Source organism: Hyposmocoma kahamanoa, unplaced genomic scaffold, assembly GCF_003589595.1.
Source record: "Hyposmocoma kahamanoa isolate Upper Pololo Valley unplaced genomic scaffold, ASM358959v1 224, whole genome shotgun sequence".
Lineage (NCBI taxonomy): Eukaryota > Metazoa > Arthropoda > Insecta > Lepidoptera > Cosmopterigidae > Hyposmocoma > Hyposmocoma kahamanoa.
Window position 1 is genome coordinate 4941694 of NW_020653743.1, and position 7480 is coordinate 4949173.

The following is a 7480-nucleotide window of genomic DNA, read 5'->3' on the forward strand; positions in this document are numbered from 1 at the left end:
GAATACCGACGTAAACAGGGTGCCCTCGAAGAGCCGATAAAAATAACGAATCTTAACGAACGTATCGAACTGAATTGTCGTTATGATCGGTTGAAGTAGTGTACAGAATAGCATTTGTCGACAAAATCGATACCGTCGTTAAAACCGCATAACGAATATCGAATAGCGAGTCTCAACGATTACAGAATACCGCTCCAGATTGTACATTCCGGATACATTGATGCCGACAGTGTATTCTATTTCTTTGCCGCATCCATCAGGAATAACAAAAGCAAAGCATTTTCCGCCTGAATTATTATTTACCTCAATTCATGCTAAGGAGGATGACATGGTCTAATCCTGCTTACTCCTTTCCACCATAGGTCAATTAAACTGGAGAATATCCATTCGGACAAATCGTAGCAGAACTATTTGCCGTGTACTGTTTTCCGCAGTGATATAATTTGGATAACCTGGTAGACCTCTCGAAGGAGATCGAGATCGCGACCTCTAGCGTTCTCACAAACGATTAACACTATAAATACTGCCCTAGAGCTACCATTCCTAAATTCGAATAGTCCGGACAAAAAGCCTGATATTTACAAGAAGTACGGACTTTTTAATTGCAAAACAAAATGGAAAATCTCACTCTCGCGTGGCAGCAGAGATGGACAAGCGCCCGTGCAACAAAATTTTTGTCGTAAATCGAGTTTTACTACAAAATTGCGATATCGATATTTTACTTTTTAGTCTGAAAGTTGTAACCCCTAAAACAGGGTTTCTTAAACAATAAAAATAACGTGGTTTTGCTTGCGATAAAACTTTACTTATGAATAGTAGGTAATGCGCAGGAGTATTGTCACGTACTTTACTTTCTGCATCCAGCTGATACGAAGCTTGCGGCGGTAGCACTACATCATGAATGCATCGAGACGCCGTCTGGTTTCTTCTTTGATGATCCATGCCTATTTATGAATAAATATTTTATATAAACAAAAATTTTGGTAAACATTTTAATAAATAAGAAAAACAACCAAGTCAAAAAGAAATTAATCATCTTTCGCTCTGAGTTCCGTAAAATTACAACGCTATACAAGTTTAATAAAGTTGTAATGATGATTTATATTCACGCTAATGTTTAATATAATGCATATTGTTTTTTTGCACACCTGCCGTGTGATAAACCCCTCGGTTTGATACTGAAATCCACAGACCAAATAAATCTAAAATCGAATTTCGAAAATACGCGAACATTAATTTAACGCGTAACTTTGTTTAACGAACGACATTGAATCGTGAACATTCAAATTAAAACTTATAATTAGTTATCCAGTTACTTGTTATATCGAGTTCTTAGGTTTTTGCGATTGTTACACATCGGAAATGAAACAATGTTTTCTAATTTAAATCTCTTATGTTTGCATTTTTAAATAAAAACAACGCTTCGAGGGCACTGTGAGGGGATTGTCTATAAATAGCATAGACCTGAAGGGCACTTCCACCGGGCCCGTCACTCTGAGACAAGTTAACAATTCCCTTCAAAAGCGGAACGCAGTAACACACATTACTGCGTTCCGGATGGAAAGGCAAGGATGCTAGTGAAATTACACTTAGATAAATGTGTTTTGTCAACTTATGTCTTAAGGTGAACGGGCGCCTCTCCCATTGAAAAATTAAAAATTAATCTTTTAGTCCTTGGAAGAGGCGAGAGTCTAAAATAGATAAAATAATAATAAGGCCTAATTACAAAATGGCTGACTAAAATTGAACAAGGTGGAAAAAGGCTGTAGAATCAATTCTAAGGTAAATGACTACTGACTTCCCATACTAGAAAAAAACCTATATTATGGGTGTTAACATTCTCCGTGAAAGTGGCAGTGCACCTAAGATCTTTGCGATTTAAAGTTCTTGAGTGGTACTACAACTGTCATGGATAGGCACGTCGCGTACCACCAAGCGCACGACTTGTTTGTCCCGTTATTTAGTATTATAAGAAACAAAATTAAGGTGACTTCCCTTTACGAATTCTTTCACAAGGACCTCTGCTGTTAATAGGTATACAATTGACAAATCCCATGTGCCTGTACTTTGACCAGGGTACGGCTGTACCCATAAAAGCTGGTTGCCGTATTTACATTACACAGTACTTCTCTGAACGAACTATTTCATAAGAAGCTCTACGATTACTTTTGATTGTCTTTTGATCGATAGATAGATAGATATTCAATTCAATAAATACTGCGGAAATAGAAAAAAGCAGCGTTTGTACACCTTTGTATGATGAAAGCAGGAAAAGGATAACAAACTGACCGGCGAGTAAATAAATATAACATTACATATAAAGTAATACACGCCAATAACTGTAACAAATGAGTTACTGCTACACAGAAAACAATACGTTAACATGACATGGGCCTAATTTATTGACCGACGTCCTTTTAAGAGTCAATACAACGTCACAAGCATGGCTTTGGTTGATCCCGCTTATTAGTGAAAGTTGTTGAATCAATCACTTAAAAAAATATATATATAGTAAAATTGAGGATCTACACTGGTTAGTATACGGCATAAAAACACGATGCCTAAAAATTTTCACGACATTTTACGAGAAAACCTCTGTATTCAATAGCTACTTTATATATACCAATGATTGTTTTACATCAACTGAACTAAATAATGATATACTTTTTTCTAATGGCTTTAATTGCGTTTATAAAAAAGTATATTCTGAAATAAAGCCTAATCTGTAAAGCTATTCAGTATGGGAAAAACTTGAATTCGAGCTGAGGCAGTACCGACTCTATATTCAGTAATATAAAATCATAAACTAATATAAAATGTAACCTATACATTAATTTGACTAAAAAAAGAATGGTTATTGTAGGGAAACCTATGAACTATAATCCAACGATATTCGACAAGGAACACAAGCAGAGACTTGAAAAACAACTGCTATGGACAGGCCGTGTCGCTTACCACCAGGCGCACGACTTGTTTGCCCCGTCACTAGGCATCACACAAAAAAGCTCTAAAGCTCCCGATAATGTTGAGATTTAATCTCATTTGTTATTTCGTAATCTTACAAACCTTTGCATCTCTAAAGTTAAAAACTCACTCAACCATTATCTAATATACCGCCCTGTTATTTAACGCAGGTACCCTACGAAATTGAAAAACACACATAACTGTTCCGTATTTCCACATATTAAGGTATATTTTGTAATGGAGCCGTTATTGTCCTGGAATAATAAATGAGTTTGAGCCGTTTTGTAACAGTATTAGGTCTAATTTTAAATTATAAATAACGATGTGTAAGGGACGCGTAAGTCCAAAAATGGTTCTCACATGTTTACAAAAGGGTATGTAGGATACATCTGACGATCGTGCGATCATCATTACGCGATTTCACACTTTATGCGATATAATTTGGACAGCTGCATGCAAATTTTTGTATACAATTAGCTGTTTTAATACTAACGAAGCGGTATGATCGGTGTACGTGTTTGAAATAACATTTCTGTATTCATAAAAGTGTAATTGCCAGTCATTACATTAAATTTGTTATATCCGTGGTAGCCTAATAAGGGCTCATTCAGAGTGCAGGCGCGGGCGCGGCGGCGGGACCGGGCGCCAAATCTCCTCATAGTTGGCGGAGCTGTAAGGCACGCTTACTTTCTGACGCCGAAAAACGACGTGTCTTCAGTTTCCAATAACCAAAGCGGCTGGAGGGACCGGAGGATATCTAAGTTATCCTCTACAACCTCTCCTAACTAACTAACTGTGAAGCGGACCGAGCCAATATGTGTGAACGTGAGTTCAAATCCGTGACGTCGAAGAAGGTTCACAACCCTCAGAAAAGGTGTGACGTCCCCAACCCGTATTAGACGACCAGTGTGGTTAAACATGATCGCATCAAGACGATTCCGCGTTAATAAGTTTGGTGACTCCCTAAAATGTTTGTATACAAAATGTTGCTTCTCCTTGTGACCGCTGTAGCGGCGCTGTAACGTAATATGCCATACAAAAGCTACCGACAACTGTCACAGTAAACTCGAAGTGGAGACAATGTAACAAACACATAGAGAAATTCGTAAGATCTGCTAACTCAGTTGATGAGAGCAGTAGCCACGGTGAGGCAACAGACACTGGTTCGAATCCAGTCAGATCGAAAGATTTTTGTGTTAATTTATCTCCGCGTTTAAATTACTGATTTACTTATTATCCTTGTGTGTACGCCACGGCCATGTGATATTCTTAAAAAAACATGTTACACGTGTCTTTGAGTGGAACTGCTATGAACAGGACAAACTGAGAATGATTATTGTAGGAGACTTGTTGTTTCATGCTCTATTAACTATAATCCAACGATATTCGACAAAGAACACAAGCAAAGACCTGAAAAACAACTGATATGGACAGGCCGTGTCGCTTACCACCAGGCTTTTTCGCTCTGTCACTTGGTGTCATAAAAAAAATTCAAAAAATACTGTATTACATGTATACCAGTTACACTAAATTATTAGACTCCCTTTTAACATCGTTGTAGGCAGCAGATAGCTCTTTTTTGTAGCAGTAGAGCTCCTGCCCTCTTACCTATCTCTGTCGCCAAGTACTGATGCGAGCACTACTGCGTTCCGGTTTTGAAAGGTAGGGTGCTGGTGAAATAATGCACGCATAAGTCTCATGACTTATGCGCATTATGGCGCAGTGGTAGTGCACTTCAGATCTTTGAGTTGTAAAGCTCTTAGTGGCATTGCAACGGTTATGGACAGGCGTGTCGCTTATCATCAGGTGCAAGCATCGTTCGTCTCGTAAATCATAAAAATAAGACCACCGCCTTCCACGATCCTGACACACATCTTTCGCTTAAACAACACGCAACAGTACTTTCAAATATGCTCGTCAGTTAAGGGTACTTTTGAACTAACCTTACTTTAGAACGTCCTCAATTTGGTCAAGGTAAGTTCGTCTTGGTCGACCCTAACCAGATAAAACAATGACAAAAACAAAATTTCAATCAAATTACAAGCATAGTTGTTTAACAAGTGGGTCATTGTAGAACCTTAACATGCCCAAAACACCGGCACAAGATCAACAAAAAATACATTAGAAAACGCAGTTATACCATTCGTTATACTTTTTTGTCGCAACCATTTAAGTATAAGCTTCTGTTGGATATAAAATTATTAATTTTATGTCGGAGTGGTAAAAAAATTATGTCATTGCCATAAAATCGTAGTTTTAACATTTTGAATCCAGGTTTTATAAAAAAAAAGATAATTAAATTATGTTCGGTTGAATTTGTTATGGCTTAAAATTATGGCACCGTGACCTCTTAAAGTGCGTAATTTTTTTTACGTTAATATAGTACGAAATCTCCGTCGGAAAAATATTTGATGTTATATCTAAGTAATTTTAATGTAAAATTTCTTGTTGTGTGTAGCGAGTAATTTTATTCGTACTTATCTATGACCTCGTTATGACGTTCCGTTTTGCCTAAAGATAGTACAGACTGTGGACTTTTTTTGTATAATATCAAGTGACGGGACGAACAAATAGTGCGCCTGACAGTAAGCTGCCTGTCCATAACGATTGCAGTGCCACTCAGAGCTTTAAATCGCAAAGATCTGAGGGACCACTTGCCACTGCGCCCGTCACCTAGAGACATAAGTTGACGAATCCCATGTGCCTGTAATTTCATTAGCACCCTTATCCTTCAAAACCGGAACACAGTAATGCTGACATTTACTGCTTGGCGGCAAAATCAAAATCAAAATAATCTTTATTTCATAGGTAAGCATTATTACACATTGGTTAAACTCTGCAGCTCATTCGTAAGGCAGATTCCCCTGAGAAGAATGAGCATGAAACTCTAGGGGTTGCTCTTTGTAAATAACATTTGTACGCATTCAACATTTACAATATATTTTTTGTTTTGCTTTCAAATATCAGAGATCGAGATGTTGTATATCAACCGGAATCTTGTTATAGAAGCGCCTACATTGCCTCTTAAATGAATTTGTCACTTTGTGAAGACGACTATCAAGAACAGCTAGTTTATTTTTATTAACTGCCTCCGTGGCCGAACGGTTACCATGCCGGACTGCCACGCAGAGGTCCCAGGTTCGATTCCCGGGCCGGGAAAAATAGTTGTATGGCCTACAATTATTTCTCTCGTAAGTTTGGGTGTAATTTGTGGTTGTCTATGTGTGTGTCCATGGCACCCGCGACACAGGGTTTCCCTAGTGCGGGGCTATGTTGAGTGTGTGCGTTATTTATTATTATTCCTCGTATTAATGTTATGTCTGTCACTAGTTTTCGAAAAGAGATTACTATTCCTCTTAACATAAACTACATTTTCATAGATGTACTGTGACGCTAGTGTAAGAATATTAATTTCCTTAAACTTATCTCTCAAAGATACTCTGGGGCCCAGATTGTAAATTGTCCTAACCTCAGAAATAGGTAGGATGGCAGTACTTCCCTGGACGAACTTTATAGTGCATTCTTAATAACCTGGTAGAGCTATTGTGCTCATTTCAAAGTACATTAATCTAAGCTAGTATTTAAAAAAAGCTAATAAGAGAGATATCGTAGGCAGAACATTCGCCTCGTAATCATAAGGTAGAGAGAACGATTTCCGGTATCGTATATCTTACGAGCCTTTTCGAAACCATGTGCAAAAAGTTTTATTAATGTAATTAACTGTTACTTTGACAGGGATAAACGTTAGGGATTCCAAAATTAACTGCATTAAAAAAAAATTCAACACAAGCATAGCTATTTTCCACGATTTAACCTACACTGCGTTCGCGGAGAAGCTTATTAATTTACCTCGGTTTTTGTTAGGGACTTCATGTTGAAGAATGGTTATGATTGAAGGTCTCTTCTGGAGAACTTCACGAAGAGGAGTCCTTCCCTCCTGACTTGTATAGTCTGCGTACAAGTAATTGGATCCTGTATAAACCTATGTAGGTTGCGAACTTCATACATTAAGGCTGCGTTTCCACAAGAGATGTGCGAGATAGCTATGCGGATTGCGACGGAAAAATCCACCAATAGGATTACTTCATTTTCCTAGCCTCGCTTCGCGCAGCTCAGATGGGAAAGGGCTAGCCCAGCTAAGTATATGTACGTACAAAAAAGCGAGAGATGCGAGCGAGGAACGTGTGCGAAGGATGCGAGCGAGAAATGTGTGCCAGGTACGCAAGCTCGCCTTCGCCTCCGCTCACTCCATTTCTCCAATGTGTCTCTCTCTCTGTGTGTGTGTGTGTGTGTGTGTGTGTGTGTGTGTGTGTGTGTGTGTGAGAGCACGCGCGTGCGCGAGTGTGTGTGTGTGTGTGCGCGTGTGTGTGTGCGAGCGCGCGCGTGCGCGAGTGTGTATGTATGTGTGTGTGTGTGTGTGTCTGTGTGTGTGTGTGTGTGTGTGTGCGTGTGCGCATGCGTGCGCGAGTGTGTGTGTGTGTGTGTGTGTGTGTGTGTGTGTGTGTGTGTGTGTGTG